The sequence below is a fragment of the Anser brachyrhynchus genome (genome assembly GCF_964034855.1).
Source record: "Anser brachyrhynchus genome assembly, chromosome: 2".
NCBI classification, from domain to species: domain Eukaryota; kingdom Metazoa; phylum Chordata; class Aves; order Anseriformes; family Anatidae; genus Anser; species Anser brachyrhynchus.
In genome coordinates this window covers 83,644,802-83,666,342 of record NC_137695.1, presented here as the reverse complement: position 1 = coordinate 83,666,342, position 21,541 = coordinate 83,644,802, and the positions used below count along the sequence as shown (strand labels likewise).

The following is a 21,541-nucleotide window of genomic DNA, read 5'->3' as shown; positions in this document are numbered from 1 at the left end:
CTCATATATGATCAATGTTACCACAAATCACAATGCCTGTTATTTGTTTAGCATGCTCCCTCTTCCCAAGACAGTTGTTTCAAGACTGGTTAATTGACAATTCTGAATATTTCTGGAAAAATTTTGGCTATCTACAGTTGCATATAAACACTATAAACACTAGAATTTTTGCTGGAATCAGAATATTTTTCAAATATTTCTATCTTTATTTACAAGGTGACAAAAAAAAAGCTATTTATTTAATTTGATCTTATTATTTTTTTAATGTTTAATTAATTCATGAAGTAATTATTTTGACTTTACAATAAAGGTATTATTAAAATACCTGAAGCTGTAGCATCTGCTTCCACTAATTTAAATTCCCATATTACCTGTCCAGAGGGATGTGCATTACTGCCCCAGTAAAGAGAACAAAACAGATACAACAGCGTAATTCACTCCTGCTCAAGGTCATTTCTGTCCAGCTATTCTGAATCCTGATTTAAGATATGGTATAGAGGAACTGTAGAACAGTATGTTTTTTGTAAATACTAAGAAAAGCGCAGTTGGTTTATTGTACAGCCATAAAGCCAAATTCCTAGTAAATGTATATCATCAGTATTTCATTAATATCATCAGCAATCAAAAATTAAGAATTTCTAAAGGAAAAAAAAATGCAGTATTAATCAATGCATATAAATCATTAATTCCCAGAGTCCTCCTGGATTTCCAAACTCCTGAAATACATTTTGAACATACAGGGTGCTCAGCCACTTAGTAGTAATGTATTCAATAGAAGGAGCTGCAAATCTTAGGTTGGCATATCTCAGTACCCACCACTTAATATTATGGAATTTTTAACAGATATTTTTGACTAGATGTGTAGCAACTTTGAAACTCATGGTATTTCCTAAGACTTCTTAAGGTCATAAAATTCCTAACCCGTCTTTTGTCTTTTACTTTTTTTTTTGGGGGGGGGGGGGGTTGGTTTGAAATCAATGTCTTCAAGTTTTTGCTTTGGAGGTTTTTGTTGGGGATGATGTGTTTTTTTTTTTCTTTTGAAGCATCTCAGATATACCTTGAACTGTAGAATGGATGCACTGAAAATAAAATACTAAATTATTGCTTGAACATTGCTTACGTAACTATGTAATGAAGTGAATCTGTTAGCAGATGATAGGCAAAATGACAGCCAGTTCTCTCCATCTTATACTTATAACCTATGTGAAATTGCAAAGAAATGCTGTGTTCATGGATCATGGAATAATGCTACCCATGGATCATGGAAATGCTGTGTTCAGGAAAACCAGCCAACCAACCAAACAAACAAACAAAAACCAACAACATTAATAATTAATATCAACAACTCAGATGGAACAATGAGCTGTATTGAGAAAAAAAAATTAACCTATTTAACCATTAATTCATGTGAACTAGTAACAACAGGAGTTCTACCAAAGATTCATGGAATATCTGATATATGCTATGAAAGTAGCATCAGTTTTGTCTTCTAATAAGTACACACATACTGAAATGAAAAACTTATTCCTTCAAGATGCTTTTGACATACCTTTGAGCTCACATAATTCAATGGATTTGCTGACTTTTGAACTTTTGCTTTCAGGTATGTCATTATTCACTTTGAGAAACAAAGTCAGTCCCATAGATGAGTTGACATCGTTATCTTTAATGGAGAAAGTCCTTCTGCCACAATTGCAAACATCCTTTCTTGCTTCCAAAACTGCTTAGATTCCTGATTAACCTTTCCATAGAAATTATGTCTGTATTTTTGGGAGCTCTGTGTAGAATCAGTGCACCAACATGCAGTGTTTGATTGGGGTGTCTTGTTCATTTCTCTTCTTTTCTGATGTATGTCAGTAAGCCATTCACAGAATAGCAATACCATTGTGATACACCCTACCAAAATCCTTGACATGCTTTTAAGGCAAAAAGTAACCATATTTATCATGTAATCAGTGGCATTCTCAACAGAACCATGACCACAAATATAAAAGGATACTGCTTTCTAGTTTGCTTTTGTGTTTGCAACTTACATAGTGTGCATAGTGTCTTTGTGGCTACAATACAGCAGGCTGTAAATGATGTATGAAATAAAGCACGAAATTCTGGTAGAAAATGGGTTTGGGGAAAAAAATTAAGCCTAATTCTAGTATTTATAAGTTGTGAAGTTGTGAATACAGGAAAGGTACCAGGGAATGTAAATGAGAATTGAATAACTAAATGTCAAAGAGACTCAACACAACTACTAATGAATAAGTATTGGAATAGATGACTTATTTTAATAGAATCATCTGCAATAGTTATGAAAATATGAATTACTTTACTAAGCATTATCATTCTTTATTATTTAGATTATATTGTAAAGAATAATCTTAGTGTGACATGGATATTATTTTTAAATATACCTTCTATTGTTATACAGTGTGACCATTGTTCTATATATTCTAGCAATGCCTTTGATATGCAATTTTCAGAGGAATTTACAGGTTATTAGAAATGAAACTTCACAGTCATTTACATGTTTAGGAAAAGACAGCATTAGAAGTCAGACACAAACGTCCTTTGAAACTGTGCAGAATAGCTTCCTGTCTACTGTTAAAACAGGGAATATAAAAGAGAGCATATCTGAAAATATATCAGTAAAAATATAGTATATATGGGCAACATCTAACCTTTTTGGTGGTACAGTGGTACAGACCTGCAGCCACTGAGTTATTTTAAATGGCTTTAATCAGGAACACATGGATAACTGCTCACAGATGTTTATGTTGGAGAAAAAGTCTAATACAGAGGTCAATATTTTGGGTGTTCAAAATTCAGTCATTTAAAAATATAGATATTGACTTACTGTCTTAGCTCAACTATACTCCAGTACCTTAACCTTTTTGTCCTTAGATACTGCTGCCTGTAAAATAAGAATAGTAATGATAACCATACTGCATAAACATGGTAAAAGTACTTAAGACTCAACCAGAGAGGGCCTGTTGCTTAAAATGGAGCTCTTACATAGACACATTCACCCCCACACACCTCCAAGTGCAGAATATTAATGCTGATGTATCAACAAGAATATCTTAGTTCAAGTCAGAAATACAATTTTTGATACAGATCTCCTGACCATCTTAATGTGCTCCAAATCCTTATCAGCACTCAGAACATGAGCCAATGTAAAATCCCCTGAAATGTGTTTATGGCAGATTTCTATGCTTCAGTAATGACCATTCAACTCTACAAAATAGTACTATCTGATGCCAGAACTGTGTAATTTAAAAACAGATTAGGTAAATCTCCTTTAGCTTGATACCTTCAGATTACACTGTAGGCATAGAATGGCACAGCTCCTGCTGTTACTGTCAGTACAGTGAGTAGCCAAGGGTGCACAGAAAGCTTCAGAGATGGTAGCAGCCAGAAGGAAATTGAAGCAGAGGATGTTTGCAGTTAGAGATGTTTGGGATGAAAAAATTAATATAGGGAAAAATAGCACAGTTTTCCAGTGACTTGTTAGAATCATGACGAGGTGGATGTTTCATCATTGCCATCAATATCAATTACTTTGGGACAGTATTATACCTCACATGCCTTGCTCCAGAGACCCTGATTTCAGGATGTGTGGGTCTGGAACAAAACTGTTATACCAAGGTGTGAAGTTTGGTCTTGGGATCTCCACTTACAAAACATCTGGGTGCTACAGAGCCAGGATTTGCAGCCCCATGCAGGTGATATCAGGCTGGGAACACTGCATGGGGTCTAGGGAGCTACTTAACAGCCCAACGGGACAGCTCCCTACTGGAGAGGGAAGGGCTGCTTTTGTTTAATTTTCCTTGGAATATCTTCTTTTTTATTATTATTTTTTTCCCCTGAAAAATCAAGACAAAAGGGATTTAAATGCACCTGGACAAATCTTGAGCTTTTGATATGGAAACATCTCAGAGAATAGGAAGCCAACATTTCAGCCAGCTCTACCTAGGAGGTGCTGCAAAGGAACAAGGAAGAAAAGGACAACTGAGATACATACTAGAGCAAGAAGGGTTTCTAAATATCACTTTTGACACAAAATGATGAGTTTATCCATTATGATAATAAATCAAGACAGACTTGAAACGGTAAGATTTTTTTTTGACCTTTTTTTTTTGAGGAGTAGAATTTCTCGTGCCTAAATATGGTCATCAATTTATAGAAATGTGTTTGGATCAACCAAGCACAGTAAGCATCATCTTTCATGAGATTTGAAATGACTTGATTGAAATGTTTTTGATTGCTAGATAAAAATTGGCCAGATAAATCTTTATTCCATACACCATCTTCTATATGATGTACATGTACATCAGACTTTCACACTTACAATTTACTGCTTAGTTAGGAATAAAGTGAGATATCAGATTTTTTCCAGAAAAGCAGACGCAAAGACTGTCATGCAAATATGATATTCTCCCCTAAAGTGTCTGATTCTTATTAAATATATATATATATATAGCTTTTATGTCATGCAATATATTTGAAACTTTTTCCATCAATTTAAACATAACTTTTGCAAACTTATAAAGCTAGTGACAGGAGCATTACATCAACTTCTTTTTATAAGTATCCCAGAATGAGTATCATCACCTCCCAAACTAAAAAAATGTCTTTAAAAGATACAGTTAAATCAGTTTGATTTCCTTCTTTGCACATATTAATTAAACAAATTAGTGTTATAAGATTTATTATCTAATTATAACATTAACTGAAAACTTGTGCCCAATTCTGTTCTCAGAGTAGTATTCATTTCTTTTCTGGAAATAATAAAGGTTTTGTTTATCAAAGCTTCTCAAGATTCTCATAACTTTCTGTATATATAATTGAAATATTAATACAGGTAGGAAAAATATGTTGAAATGTTATTTGCAATATAATATAGACCTTACAGTCACACTTGGAGTGCCCAATCATTTCATGAGATGTCTGTGTCATATGGCATGATCTAACATTTCAAGCACTTAAAAAAATACAATAGATATTCCAGCTTTAGTTCAAGTGCTGATGGAATATATTGTTGTTTGCTATCATTTGGAATATCACAAAACATCTGAATCAATTCACTGTGCCTGTATACAAATTTCTTGACTTAATTAACATATGGCAAGATAGCAGATTTCAGTTTTGTGTCATTTTGGCACAAGGTGGTTATCCATGGTTAAATAAAGGGGGATGGAAACAAGTTCACATGCATGAAGATTTATTAGCAGGGAAGTTATTTTTGAGGAAAATGAAAAACAAGAATGCTGGGGGGGGGAAGGGGAGGGGGCGGGGAGAAGGAGAGAGGGTGAGGAGAAGGAGACGCGGTTAGTGCTGACTGAAGCATGCTTAAATCAAGGGCAGATACTGCAAGTCCCTTGCCTGTTAAGTTCTCTCCATGCACATTATTGCCTCCCTAAATGTAAACCAAAAGCTACAACCATAGGTTGGGAAAAAGGGTGTATGAAAGAAGTTATCAGCAGAAATCATTTCCCATGAGAACTATCACAGCAATGCCATAGGGGTTTACAGGTGCAAAGCCATGGTAGTAACAGCACGAGAGCAACTGCATGGGAATAGTGGGGAAAAATACTGCCTCAGATACTCTGGAAAGACTCCCCTGGCCCTTGGGTGAAGGGGTACAATGGAAAGCAGCCTATGGAGTTGCAGAAAGCCATTCACAAAACAAAGAGAGAAGGCATCCAAGGCACTGTGCAAGCCAGTGGGGGACAAGGCTGTTCCTGAAATAATTTAGCTCATTCTTCTCTGTGTGTGAGTCATGATTAATTTCATAGAATCACAGAACATCCTGAGTTGGAAGATCATCAAGTCCAACCCCTGGCTCCACACAGGACCACCGAAAAATCAAACCCTATGTCTAAGAGCATTGTCCAAGTGCTTCTTGAACTCAGACGGGCTTTCTGCCATGACCTCTTCCCTTGGGAGTCTGCTCCAACGCCTGGCCATCCTCTCAGGGAATAACCATTCCCAAATATCCAGCCTGAACCTCCCCCTGATGCAGCTTCATGCAGTTCCCTCATGTCCTATCGCTGGTCACCAGAGAGAAGAAATCGGCTCCTGCCCGTCTGCTCCCCCTCATGAGGAAGCTGTAGGCTGCCAAGAGGCCTCCCCTCAGTCTCCTCTTCTCTAGGCTGAGCAAATCAAGAGACCTCAGCCACTCCTCATACATCTTCTCCAGATTCTTCACCATCTTTTCTGTCCCCCTTTGGATGATATTTAATGGCTTTATGTCCTTCTTATATTGTGGTGCCCAAAACTGTACACAGTGGTCGAGGTGAGGCTACACCAGTGCAGGGTAGAGGGAGACGACCAACTTCCTGGGGAGGGGAAGCAGAGAGGGAGATGCTGGACTCTTCTCCCTGGTAACCAATGACAGGATGTGTGGGAACATCACAAAGCTTCACCAGGGGAGGTGAAATACCAGATATAAGGAAAAATTTCTTTACCATGAGGGTGGTCAAACACTTGAACAGGCTTTCTAGAGAGGGGGTAGATGTCCAATGCCTATCATTGTTCAAGAGGCATTTGGATAATGCCCTTAGTAATATACTTTACCTTTTGGTTAGCATTGAAGAGGTCAGGCAGTTGGACTGGTTGATCTTTGAAGGTCCCTTCCAACTATTCTGTTCTATTCTATTCTGTTCTGTTCTGTTCTGTTTCCATTCCATTCCATTCCAATTATCTGATACTCATTCAGTGACTTATAAATATGCTGTCTCTGCTGCTCTGTAATTAAAGTATATAGGTGGAATGAAAAACAAGATTTTAATTAAAATTAGAGGAAGGGGAACATTTTTATGTGAAATAAAATTTGTTAATATGCAATTTCCACCTCCTCATGTCAAAGTGAACTGTGTTTCTTTAAAATGCAGCGCTGCTTACATGTCATCCTCAAAAAGGCAATTGTTTTTGTCAAATATATATATATATGTATATAAGTGTCTGACACAAGACATAATTTTGAATGCTGGTGATCTGTATGTATAGAGGATTAAAATTGCCATCTGTGCCCCTAATTGTCTGTTAGGCATGAATTCCACGTCACTTTTCGTCATTACCATGGTAGATGTTAAATACTTAAAAATGTAAGTAAATGATTTGCCTTCTTTCTTAGTCTTTAAAGAAGAAATATCACCTACTTAGAAGTAGTGTGGAATAGGAGGAGGATCTATAGGTTTTACAACTTTGCTTAAATGCTTTTGTGAAGATGCTTTCTTGAATCCTGACTTATATTTTGAAATAGCAAGGTCTATTTGCATTCTTCTTTTGAGTGAACTCTTCTTTCCTCTGCTGTTCTGCTCCAATACCCCTGCACTCTCCAGTGCATACAGGTTATTTCACTGTCTAAGGCAAAGCAGCCAATGAATTCGTGAAGCAGAAAAGTTCAGATGTAGACACAGGGGTGACTACTGGGACCAGAAGCCTCCAGGCAATACCAACATGAGCTGCACCACGATTTGCTTCTCTGCCTGAAGCAGCCTCCCAGCAGGCTATGCTCTCGCATACAGTGCCTCTGCTCAGTCCAGCAGGCTATAAAAGCAAAGGCTAGTGTTCCCAGGAATGGCCCTTATTATATACTTGTGTGTTTAATCCCTTTAGGAAATGACACAAAGAAAGGTCCAGTAGAGGGCTAAGGATCAGTCACATAAGGATTTGTTGCTGGGGGGGACATACAAGCAACTCTTTTCTGGCAGGTCAGCATACTGGTTCTCACCACAGCACTGAGCAATGCCATTTGAAACCAGAAATGTTACGGTGGTCCAGGTGCGTAAGCCCACAGTTCTGCTGTAACTGAACGCGTGCATCTGTCATCCTGACCTACCCTAGACCTTTGAATGAAGAAAGATGAAAGTCATGGGCCTCTGCAGTGCTCTGGGGCCAGAAATGGTCTCTATACAACTACAACGCGCACCAAAAAATAAAATAAATAAAATAAAATATAATTAAAATAAAATAAAATAAAATAATAAAATAAAATAAAATTAAAATAAAATAAAATAAAATAAAATAAAATAAAATAAAATAAAATAAAATAAAATAAAATAAAATAAAATAAAATAAAATAAAATAAAATAAAATAAATAAATAAAATAAAATAAAATATTAAAATAAAATCAAAGCACGGTCCACAACCTTGTAGCCTCAGGTTCTTCCTTCTTTTGCCTCCCTAATGGGTGTCACCAGCCCCACTCCAGAGGTCCTTCCCAGAGGATGTCAGGAGGAACACTGGGCTGGGCATGGGTGTTGCCACTTTGGTTACAGTTGCCAAAGGATGGGAGGCAACGAGAGCTGTGCTCGGGGACGTTTGCTTTATGCCAGTCATCACCTTTTAACAGCAAGAAGAGCAGCTCTACAAAGCCACAACACTTGAAGGTAGGGAGAAATTTCCATAGTCATCTCACTCTTCCCACCTCCACAGAAAGGAAAAGGTCTTTTTGTCTCACATGATGAGGTAAGAGTATATCCACTATTGAAATATTCTTTCTAGGTTTGCAGGTTTCATTCTAGCATATGGCTTGGTTTTAAAAATAGTATCTCCTATGAATTGAACATTAAAAATCCATTTCATGTCCTCTTGGACAAACACCATATAGCAACTTTTTTACTTACTGAAATACTGAATCATTTGTGTCAGTGACATAGATAGAAAACACACTTGACCATATTTCTTGTGACTTGTCAGAAATGAGACAACAGGACTGCTGACATCTTTGGATATATGTGTAACCGTAAATATATATTGATCTTGAAAAAATATTTAAGCATTTTAAAGAAAACAGACTCACAAACATTTTTCATTTATGGATATACCATTGCCCTAAATAACAGAATACTGTCAAGCTTGAACAGTCTTTCCACATTTTTCCCAGTAGACCATTCAAATGAGTGCTTTCCACAGCCCCTTTCACAAAGCTGCCCTAAAATTTTGCTTTAAGACAGAAATGCAGACAGACAGAAATAAAGACAGAAAGACAGAAAGACGACAGAAAGAAAAAGAAAGAAAGAAAGAAAGAAAGAGAGAAAGAAAAAAAGAGAAAGAAAAAGAAAGAAATTTAGTTAAAATCCATTGATTTCAACTGTCACCTTTATAACTATGACACAATTGTGTTAGTGAACCACTTATTAGTAAACTTTTGGGGGGAATAAGATATTTAAAGAAAATACCTACTGACGGTGAGAGTAAGGGCAGAATCTGACACTTCTTTCTTCCTCACAGGTGCTGAGGCTTCCTAGACATAACAACCATGGAAAACACTTTCTCAGAAGAGAAATGCTGGAGCTCATATACTGCTGAGGAGGTGGGACCCTATGTAGGGGAAGGGTGAGTACTGCTGCCTCTCATTCTCCCTCCACAGCTGCTAAGGCAAGGTCCTTGACAAGGACCACGGCTTTCTTATGCTGGAGACCTCAGAGCTGAACGCAGTATTCCAGGTACTCACAAGAGTGGAGTAGAGGGAGAGAATCACCTCCCTTGACCTGCTGGCCACTCTGCTTTTGATGCAGCCCAGGATACAATTGGCTGTCTGGGCTGCAAGCGCACATTGCCAGCATAGAATAATGTCCTTTAACTAGTTTCCAAGCTTGAGTATAGAACACCAGTTTGCATAGATTTTTGTTTAAGAATTGTCCAGTTAAACAATTTTCATTTTAAATTTAGTGGTTATTTTGCTCATGATGGTGCACAGCTTGACTTCCTTTAGGATACAGAATATTCTCCTGTCCATTGTCAGCCATCTTCTGCCATAAGGATCTTCTATTACATCTTTACAAGGTCAAATTCTTTTACTTAATGGATCTGACTTCATTTACATGTGAAATGTTTGGCCTAGCTGTAACCCATTATTACAGTTGAGAAGAGAATAAAAATGACTGCATTGTGTAGCATTTTTTAATAGCATGTTTCACACCATGAAGTGCTTAACAGTCTTTCATTCACTGGCACTACTGGCCTGTTCTGAACAGCTTTACTCCCTATTTGTTTCTTTATTCCAGTATTTGCTACATGCAAATTTATCATTGGTTCTGCTTTGCATACATGTACTTAAATTTATCTGAAAAGAACTACGGACACATACCACATATCGCTATATCTTTTTTAAACATCAAAGGTTATTTTTACAGAAAACATACCTCAGAAGTGGATCTATGGTTTCTAGTTTTATTGTTCTTTTGAAAACTGTTAGAAGTTGTGATAGCAAAAAAATGTTTTTCCATTGTGCCATTTTGCTCATTATATATACTGTTTCTGCTGCCATATGAACCGATGTTTAGCATTCCAGCTGTTATTGTCTAAAACAAATGTTAATTCATTGCCATTTATTTTAGTAGCAAGACACAAGTTTAAATAACATTGGTTATTCATGATTGAAAATTGATGTTGCAAAGATGAAAGCGATCCAGAACACAGTAATTTGGAACAAAGTCTTGCTTCCCTGCTCTACATCTTCATTTTTGTATTATGGGATGTGACAATTGATTAAAATTTTGTCTAATAGCTTCTTGTCTTCACCTCTGGAGTTTAAAAGGAGTGAACTAATACTTTTGTCTGTTTGTTCTTTGCTTTCAAAGATAAAGATCATTGTGTTGCTTTTTTGTTTTCCTGCATAGAACATCACAAAACAAAAGCAGATAATTATACCAAATGATTATGTAAATCCCAATAGGAAGAGAAAATCCACTCTTGTGAAGGTATTCAATAAGTTCTTGAATTCACTGAAGACAGCAGATTTTCATGTCTTTGCAAGTTAAAATTATACAAATTTTCAATTAGGATTGTGAAATGCTGTTTTTTGTTTATTTAAAAAATACTTTTTTAAGTTTTCTTGTCTGATAACCATGAGGGTGATATTCATATAAAAATAATATATGGTAAGTGAAACACAGTAAGTGGTGAAAAAACAGTGAAAAGAAAGCACTGTTCAAAGACATGAAAAGGAGCTTTCTAGCATTGCCTCTCACAATGTAACTACTCAGAATAATGGGGATGGTAAACGATGCTTCATTTTGGGGAAATCTTTAGTGGCATATGAATACATGCTGAAAATATGACTCTGTGCTTGCACTGACTGAGACTTGCAGCAATCTGAGTTATATTCCCCATGAAGCCTGCTTTAGAACTGTTGCTGCATCACTTCATCTTTTTATGAACTAGTTTTTTGCCCTATAGAGTCACAAAAGAGCTCATGCAGATGAGTGGAGATGTCTCTTAGGACTCAAGTTATTTTCAAGACCCAAAGCTCTTGAGGAAAAATAATGTGTTTAAGAAATACCTCTGCTAAGCCATGTTTCCAGTTGTATAGTACAGAATAGAGGGGAAGATTTTTATGTAGCTTAAACATGAACACTTTAATACAACTAACCAGAACTCACAGTTAAATTTAGTCAAAGGAATCTACATGGAAACACAGGATTGCTGTTTGAATTTTAAATAACGTTTTGTAATATATTTATGTTGCAGTCATTTTTTCAGCTCAATTTTCAGTGATTTGTGACAGGTTATTAATGATCAGGTTTGTGCACATATCTATACCTTACAGCATGCCTTTGATGATGATTCAATGTCAATAATTATTCTATGTATCTCATATTTTCATAATAGGGAAAGAGACAAGAAACAGTGACCAACTTTAAAAAACTCCTCTGGATTAGCACTGCATCTATGTTTTTGGTAATTAACGAAAATAAACCTATAATTCAAAGGTAAACTAAGAAAGAACTGAAGTTTCATTATATACATATGTCTCTTAGAAAAGAAGGACCAAAACCTTTATGCTCCTAATTTAACTCTTTAAACTTTAAATTTAGCTATTTCAGTAGTAAAATAGCAATTAGGCTCTTCATCATTTTCCTGGGAAAGAAAACAGAAGTGTCACAATACAGGGTGAAGAGAAGGAAGAGCAGAAAGAGATGGAGCAGAGAGAAATTGATATTAATGCTAGTAATATCAACATCTTATTTTTGTATTTTTACCTGAACTATCTGGCAGCAAGTAAAATGAATGTTTTTAATCTGAATTATGGTAAGACTTCCATTCATTTTCTGTACTTACTGCCAAATTCTGAGAAAAATATTTCTGTGAGATAAGTGACTTCTGTATTAGTATCTCACATAATCTGTTTACTTCCATGTTTTTGAATGAAAAGAAATAATATCAAGGTTATTAAAGTTTTATAACATTTTGTTCTCTAGATAATGACCATATAATTACAACATGGTTAGTATGCAATTATATTTGTACTTGAGCTTAGATTCCATGTGAGTGGATGGGGTGATTCAATTTATACTGTGTGATTATGCAGTGTCATAAAAAATCAAATAAATATGCTACAAAGTAAAATGTGAATATCATGAGCTATTACAAAGAGAACTTGTTCAGTCCAAAGTTGCTTAATCATCATATGTTTAGTTTATTAGTTCATTTTTTTTTCCTTTTATTACTCTCAATAAATTAGAACAAACTTTATAGGCTCTCGAGCTTCTGATTTATTTTATTATGTAAACTAGCCTACATTTCCATAGTCTGTAGATTTTCATTATTAAGCTGCTGGTTCTTAGACTTAGTAATTTATTGAGAATATCTTCATCAGCCCTCCCGTGGATCACACAATCATGTTGGTCTTGTTCACAAGTGTATCACAAGAAGGCTGTTCAGTAAACAAAGATGATGTAAAAGTCACATTTACAATCACAAGAAGTTTTGGGTACTCTTACATAAGCCAAAGATGTTTAAAAAAAAAAAAGTGATATTCTGTAGTAAGCATTCACAGTGAATATCTCTGTTTCTACATGAAACCAAATGATTTTTATTTGGAAATAAAGTCCAGACCCTGATTCTTTAATAGGAATAGTTCACCTGAGGTTCCCCAAGCAAAGTAAGTAGAGACATGAGTGATGTTCTAAGCATGCTAAAAAAGCAGACAGGATTTTTGAAGTTAGTGCTTTTGGACATGACAGTTTTTGGACATGACAGCTTAGGTTTAAAGCGGTAGGTTTAGTTGTGCCAGTGAAAAGAAATACTTTTTCCTATTCCCTTTCCCCTTGTCCAACATGTACGTAGGAAAAAAAGACATTAGAATAAATAAAAATAAAAATCAGAAAACAAGAAAGAACAGAATCAGAGTCTGAGAATTCTATAAATGGATCAGAAAGAGGAATGCAAAATTCCTTTGTTCTTTAAATACTTTACCCAGAAACTGAGATAAGTGAAGTTTGTTCAATATGTGAAAAATATATTTGACTGTTCTATCAAGTCTCTACAAATTCTTTAGAAGATCTGCAGGCCCACAAAGAGTATACATTTTTTCACTACTACATACATGAAAATTTTTTTGGAAAACAGAGCAGTGTATATGTTCTTAATATTTTGGAAATATAATGGGAACATTATTTAAAAAAAATGTGAAGCTTGATTCTTCTCTTTTATATTCATTTCTGTCCTCTGTGATTTTGGAAATGTCTCTAGCTGACTTTGCCTTAATTTTTTTACCTGCAAAACCAGATCACATTAAAGTATACATGCTTGTCACTGAGCTGACTACACTTTCATTAAATGTTTTTCTGGATGAGCAACACTGTTTTTCAGACAATTTTTATTCCATGTTATGACAGAAGCGTTTAAAATGCCAATTAATACCCATAAGTAGATGGAATTCTTACCATAATATGAATACTGGTGAGTGGTAAAGTCATCCTCCATATGCTAGAAAGTGCTGAAAATAATTGCCTGTATTTATTTAGGTCCTTATTTGTTAACATTTTAACATTTAAAATGCACTATCTCACGCTGGCTTTTCATATGCCAAATTTTCAGTGTTTGACTTTGCAAAATTGATTAATGTTCTTTTCGAGACACTTATTGGTGTGTTTTTTCCCATGTTTTGGAGAAAACTAACAAGAAATTCGATGAACTGGCATCAAAATATTTCATATCAAAGCCATAGGATTTTCTAGGAATATTGACCCTTGCTAGAGTACAAACTAAGTTGTTACTTGACTTACACCAATGCGGAAGGCACATAGGAAATCCTGATCATTGGAAAACTGTTCATTTCATGCAGTTTAAAACAAATTGGTAGTGAAATGCTTTATTGATTTATTAATGATATGTAATTAGCCTACTATCATTGACCTGTACATTCAGGATCAACGTTGTAACAGATAAACAGTCCTAGAGACTTAGAAAATTTTAATGAAGACCTAAAAATTCCTAAAAACTCTTCTATGATTTTCAAAAATTCTAATCTCACTCACCCATATAGTGATGGCAAGCTGCCTTTCCCTCACAGTGTTTTTTTCCCACCCTTGGGATTGCAGTTTTGCTTCTTGAACACACCACCAGTGGTAGGTGCTCTCATTTGTGTCGACGTGTGGCATTCCCTGCAACCCACACCCCTTGTGCTTATATGTTTCAGCCGTTTTAGGTAAGAACTTCTGCCGTTTTTGTGACTGTCACATGGCACTGATTAGGAAACAGTCACTTACTTTTCCCTGACGTATCTGGTATCCGTGAACATTGGTCTGAGGTCCAGCACCTGCTAGTTTCCCTGTCCAGAGAGAACTGTTTTCCTGTCCAGAGAGAGAACATCCAGAGACCGGATGTAAATGTTATTTTCTTGCTGTAATCTTGTAGAACAGTGGAGAACATCAGGGAGTTTGGACCTTTTAGCACTGTAAACTGAGAAAAACTGTCATGTGGCCAGTATGGAAAGAGTCATCTGAGATTTCACCTATTAAGATGCAGGAAGTCATTCAGGACTGCCATCTGCACTCTGCTTATAATTGAAGATTTGATTGATGATGAACGGACTTTAATGAGGTTAGCAAAAGAGGCAAGGTCCAGGTCCTGGCAGGACTGCAGGTTTCTTGTTGGACTGAACCTTTATAGGTAAGAAAAGATGTCACTTTTCACAATAGGAGGACAAATACAATTTTTTCTACACTTAGTCTTAAAACTCAAGCCATTTTGGCTGCACTTGGAAGGTTACACAGCCTTATTTGCAGGCAGTGTCATCCACCACCTATAATCACATGTACAGTGTCTTTTTTCTGTTCATTTCTTCTGTCATATTAACACCTCTAATTGGCAAACCAGGCAATTTCCTAGCTTCAGCTGTATAAGCTAAATTAAAAATACTGGCATTGAACAATTTGTAACCCTCTACCAATAATTGGAAGTGTTGACATCACTTAAAGGTCAACATTTTAACCTTATGGAAATCACCTACAAAACTGTCAAAATGAAATGACTGAGCACTCCGTACTTTCAAAGGTTTGTTGGAAGTAAAGGTCTATAATGGATATCCTATCTCAGAAAGTGCAATCTCATGCTGTATGAGAATGTCTTTATAGAATTAATGCACTTGATTTTGAACCTTTCTGAATACACTTATTCATCTTTGTAGTGATAGTGTAAACGTACAAATATTTTTTTAAATCATTTAAATTATGATATTAATGTTCAACTGAAACAATGCTTATTTTGTTTTGTTTCTAATTTTCTGAGTCAGAAAACTTGAAAAAGAAAAATTAAAAGGCCTGGATTTTTACTTTAGAGTAGTTTAGCTAAGGAAAAGTAATTTTTCACATGCTGTATTCTACAACTCATTTTTCACATTCACATTATTTAGGAAAGTTTAAAAAATAACTGTTTAAATATCAGTTCTTAAAACAGTGACATTTTGCAAATGCCTGGTAAAATAAATTCTATTTTACCCTTAGTAGAACAATTTCAAATAAACACCATCTTTACAAGATTTCTTTTCCAAATCTGCATACTTAAATTCAGTTTGGGGTCATGATATGGTAATCTACTGCAGATAGCTTATAAAGATATATTTAAGAAGGACCTTGTATTGAGTGTGATTGTGTAATAAACATTTAAAAATAAAAATAAAAGGAATAATATTATAAGAAAATTAAATATTTTTACTTTTGGCTCACTCGTTAGAAAGATCTACTAACATTATTTCAATCAATGGGACTAACTGAAGTTTGTGAAAGTAAAAAGAATACTTTTTTCCCTTTGTCACTTGTATTTGAATATTAATTTATTTTAAATGTGGGAAAATGGCTGAGGTATGAAGTGTGGTGTGGAAAGTTGTTACTACTGTTTGATTGCATTCACAAGAAACTAAATAGACTAATATTGTTACAGTGCTTTTTCTCTGGGTTCAAGACTGCAAAACCAATTTAGTTTATTTGTCCACATGCTTAATTCTCCTTAACTATTGCAATGGATGGTAATTGAAGTATGGATCAATCAACTAGTCCTCATATATACTTACAGAGTTTGAAACAACGAAAATCACAGCTAAACCTACAGATACATATACAATGTCTTTTTTTATATTTCTGAAGATTATGTCTTACTTGCACTATGTATAGGAATTCTTTCTACAGAGAATGGGATAACCATCTTGGTCATATTTTTGTCCAAGATTTTTTCATACATCATATAACAGCTATGTGTTAACTACTGTTGTAAAATTCCACTCATTTTCTCCTATCTCCAAAACCAAAAAATCACATTTTTTTTTTATTTCTCATAGTGGATACGCAAAAACAAATTCTTCATGAATGGAAGATTTGAATGGAATTCTTAAAGATACACCTTACAAACACTTGTTTTTCTCTAGTAAGAAAGCAATACAACACTGGTACAATACTGTTCTTGTTCCAAAGGTACAGATTATAAGCTATACCGTAGCTACTATACTACTACACTGACATGCCGCTATGCTACACTTCTGTCTGTCTTCTACAATCAATGTCCATCCGTCATAATGGTATTTGTTACTATGTGACCAATGATTTTATGTTGGTCCACTACTCTCTTTCCCTATATCAACTACCTTTTTGTCCAAAATCTGTAAGTATTACAATAGAGATAAATAAAACAGATAGATAGTTAGGTAGATATATTGAGCATTGAAAGTCAAATGATACTAACTATGGCTTTTTCACTTCATTTATGCTGAAAGAATCTAGTGCTTAGCTGTCTTCTGAATTCAGTCAAGTCAAAGGGTAGAGAATAAGTATTTTTCCCCAAGTTATCGTTACATGGTGAATTAAAAAGCGTTAGAACCTTCACTGCATTAAGAGAAAATGTTTAGTCACACACTGTGTGAATTTTCTTTTGTATCAGACATTGAAATGGAGACAGACATCAGCAAATTTTATTTTTTTTTCAGATTAATAAAAAAAATGAAAATGAACTTTTAGGCACTGAAATCTAGAACATGGTCAGAAACATGTAGTTTCAAGGCAGGACCAATATTAAAAATACAGTTATCTTGACTTTTCATTTTGTAATACTCACAGAAATGCAAGTTGTATTCCTGATCATAGGATAGTGACAGATTGCAGATGTGGGCTGTATGAACATCGTTATATAGAACAGTGATGTATTTGCTGTAGGAAATGAACTTACTGATAACTTTCTCAGAACTGCAAATATTGAGATTTCAGAACAGGAATTTTGTGTGCCAGTTTCAAGGGGAGGTTGCTCTTCTCTTGCAGATCTATCTCCACAGCCTGCTTCATAAGCTTCATGAGTGTCTCTCAAACTACAATATTGCGACTGTAACCATTGTAAAATGTTTGTTCCTTACCGATGTTAGAAGTCACTACGTGTGCAAAAAAGCAGAGAGGAAACAGAGGAACCATTCGTAGCTACCACATAGAAAATAAGAAAAGATTTATAACAGATTATCAGAAGTACTTTTAATATGGGACACAACAGATTAAAGCAGCATACTAGGCAGGCATGACTTAGGAACAATATATTTGGAACTGATTTTTGAAAGAGGGTGAGCAAGCTTAAAGAAAATTATTATTGAAAAAATGCTTCTTATCCCTTAAATATAAGTACTTCTTTATATACTTATGTATTCCAATTTGAGGTTTATAAAAGCAAAGATACTACATGGGATAACTTAGACATCCCCACAGGTGTGTTTTTTGTCATTGTAGTTTTTTTTTTTTGTTTGGGTTGGGTTTTTTTGTTTGTTTTTAGTTTTTAAAGATAAACACATGATCCATTTTAATCTTGTAACTTGATCTATGTTTTAAGCTATATATGAGGAAGAGAAAAAGCATCCATACTATAAGCATGTGCACAAAATTCCAGCCATGGAAATTATTCTTCTTAAGAGATAAGAATAGTAATTTCTATAAACAAATGCCAAGGCTGAGTTATTAATGAGAATATAGCTGGGGAAAAAAAAAAAAAAGGAAAAAAATATTTACTAGCCTCCCAGATGCAAGTGTAACTAGAGAATTTGGAATAAACAAGACACAGCAGATAAAAACATGTTGGGTAACTTGAGCACCTTGCTTTTATGGTGATTATTAGACCCTTACTGTGACATTACATCTCTTGAGTTTTTATTCACTCTTCTTAACAGCCTTAAAATTGAAGCATAGCAGAGAACTGATTTTAGGCTGCTGTCCTACATGTTAAAAGATTAAATCAGACAACAATCACATACTTAGAATATTACTGTTGAAGAGCTGATTGGTCATAGAATTACTGAATATAAGACAACGATGGCAAATTAACATGTTGCTTATGATTTTTAACTTACACGCTTTCTTAGGTTTGGTATTGGTGATACACGGTAAAAGTACAACAGATGAGTGACTGCCCCAAGGATGGTAGTAACAGAAAGGTAGATTACAGTTAAGAGGAAAATATGTGTACATCATGTCTTCAGAGTGTAATAGAATTTTATGTAGTAGACATACAAATGTCTAGCCACACTATAAGAAACTTGCTTTATTGCTACATTTAAAACTTGGAGGAAGAGAAATCCTGGAGATGCTATTTCTTTTATACTATGTAGTAAATATGTTTCTAGCAAGGTATAAAAGACTGAAATGCAGCTAAAGTTTTAAAGGAATACTGATTATTGAGCAGTGCACTTTGCACCTGAAAGAAAATATTAATAGAAAAGAAACTGCAACTAAAGACAGAAAACCAAAATTTAAATTAAAAAAAAAAAATGAGGGTATGGTATCAGAGCTTTCATTGCCATAATCAGATTGTAATGGGACCCTGCTGGTTCCTATCCAATAAAGATTTGATACATAAAGTACCAGGTTGTCAAAGAAAAAAGAAAAATGCTCATCTGTTCTTGCAGCTTGCTTTTAGAGGAAGTCAATGCTGATACTGAGCTCTGTTTGAAATACAACAAATAATTGGTCTAATCAGCTCCTTTGAAAGAATGTAAGAAGATAAAAATTGCTAATCTTTTAGAGGTGTGTGCTTTGTGTAGCATACGCTTCTTGAATTCAGAGGTGTGTGCTTTGTGTAGCATACGCTTCTTGAATTCAAGAGTTTTAACGTCTCCTTGTTCAAAGGGTAGCAATAAGGGTAAATATATTTCACATGGTGCAGTTGTTGGAGACTGTTAAACACTTTTCAGAGGGCACATATCCAAGACTATTTTTTTTCCCCAGTACTTGTGGTTCTTCTCTAAGTGGTTTCAACACAGTAGAACACATACTTTCATTGAATTGTTAAAAAAAAAAAAAAAGTCTGGAACAAATGCATGGCCAGAGAAATTCCAGTATATTCTCTTAAATAATAGGGGTCTGCCAGTCTGCCCTTCTGAAAACACTGAGCTTGGAAGAGTAGCAAAGGAAGCACAAGCATTATCTGTAATCCATGATTTTTTAAACAGAAAACCACTGATGTTAGCTTTGGTCTAAGATGTGAGAGATTCTGATAGGCCCTAGGTGTACATAACACTCATGTAAAAAAAGCATTAGTTTTATAGAAGCAGTTTTATTTTTAGGTATTTGCCAAAGATGCACCATTTTCCTTAACATGGCATGTATTCCTGTCCTTTTCTTGCTCATTATTGAACGTCTCAATATATTATTTCAAATATTTAATATCAAATTGAAAACATGTGCATACCTCTATTTGTAAATCAATAAAAATATTCTTTACATGTACTTAACTGAAATGAAAAACTATAATGAAAACCACAAATCAGCAGATTTTTTAGCTATTTTTCAGCTATTCAGAATAGCTTATAAAAGGCAGGATTGCTTACAAAAGGAAAACTTTGATAGGAATGAGTATAAAATTTTATAGAGAGAGAGAGAAGTAGAGAGAACAGATCTGAAGATAGAGCATAAGCCTGTTTCCAAATACAAGACTCCTAAAGAAAATACACCTTCTTTACAGCATCTCTACACTATTCCACAAACAGAAAGTCCAGGACCAGCTACTTTCAAGTTTCTATTTGTCATTAATCCCTAGATCCCTAATCCCTGTAACTCAATATCCTCTTCCTCACCATCCCACCCATATACACAAAAAGAAATTAACTTAACAAACAAGATGTATTTAACTAACTGAAACAGAAAAATGGTTACTTGAGAACTAACATATGCCAATGCGTGTAGACTCCCTGTCTTCCCCAGCTTTGGCATTATTTTCTGCTTAAGAGTGCATCACTTGCTTTTGGTCATTTTATTCATGGTGCAGTAAGGATTGACCTCAGTTAACAAAGAGTTTCCCCAACAGAGAAACTCAAAGACTTTTTTAGAGTACTGATGATTTAAAATTTGACTTCTCTTTTTATTCCAGAGTATAGATATCTGCTGTTACAATCCAAGTTTGACTTATTTCACCCTTTGAAAAACTAGTTAACTCCTGTCTTTGGCCTACATGTTCCATACAGTGCTATTGCTTCCTTGGGGGGTTGTAAAATCTTTTCTCAAAGCACTAAGCAGGGCATAAAACATGTATACATAAAACATGTATACAATTCTCTTGCTTCTGAATGGTATTTGTAATGCAGTGATTACAAAGTTTTTTTTTCTCTATCATGAGATAACACTATAAAAGCAATATTCAAAGAGGCTAACATTAGAGTTCAAACTTGTTATCAAATAGCTTATTAAAAAGTATGCAGGTTGAAATCAAGATTCCTCCTTGCCTTTTTTCTGTTCTTTTACATAAAATCTGTTATTGCTTTGCAAAGCAATAGGCAAGTAATACAGAAAGAATATAAAATAATATTATGAAACCAGAGTGTAACACCTCCAAATGCAATACCTGTCTCATAACACTATATGCTGTTGTCAGAGAGAAGGATTTCCAAAAGGATCCAGGATTTTACTGCAAATAACTGGGTAAACACACAAACCCCTAAAAAAATTAAAAAAAAAAAAAAAGTTAATTGTATAGCTATCAAATTCCAGAAATAAGAATTTTCATAAGTCTGATTATAATGTAAAACTACTATTATCTTAATCAATATGAGAATTGTCCAAGTCATTGCAAACAAGCAGAAAGTAACTGTAATAGTATTCAGTCATGGCACATGGCAATGTATTGACATTTGGAGCAGACAATAGTAAAATTGCATTATATCTGAAATTCAGACAAATACACTGCACAAAATAATTCCTATAATATATACAAAATATGAAGTATTCAAATAGAAAATACCTATTCAAGAACAAAATATATTTGCCAGAAATTTAAGGATTATAAAAGAATAAATATTCT

General features: G+C 34.7%; 1 long non-coding RNA gene across 2 annotated transcripts in view; it reads right to left on the bottom strand.

Annotated features, from left to right (window-relative positions):
- The window catches only part of LOC308189848, a 60,304-nt gene that overhangs the window by 20,882 nt on the left and 17,881 nt on the right, over window positions 1–21,541 (bottom strand). The window contains exon 1 of one of the 2 annotated variants that reach the window (XR_013946646.1): window positions 2,849–3,873. The exons of the other annotated variant lie outside the window; for it this stretch is intronic. This is a non-coding gene — a long non-coding RNA (uncharacterized lncRNA). Of the gene's footprint in view, window positions 1–2,848; window positions 3,874–21,541 lie in introns of those variants that run through there. 2 annotated transcript variants of the gene reach the window in all.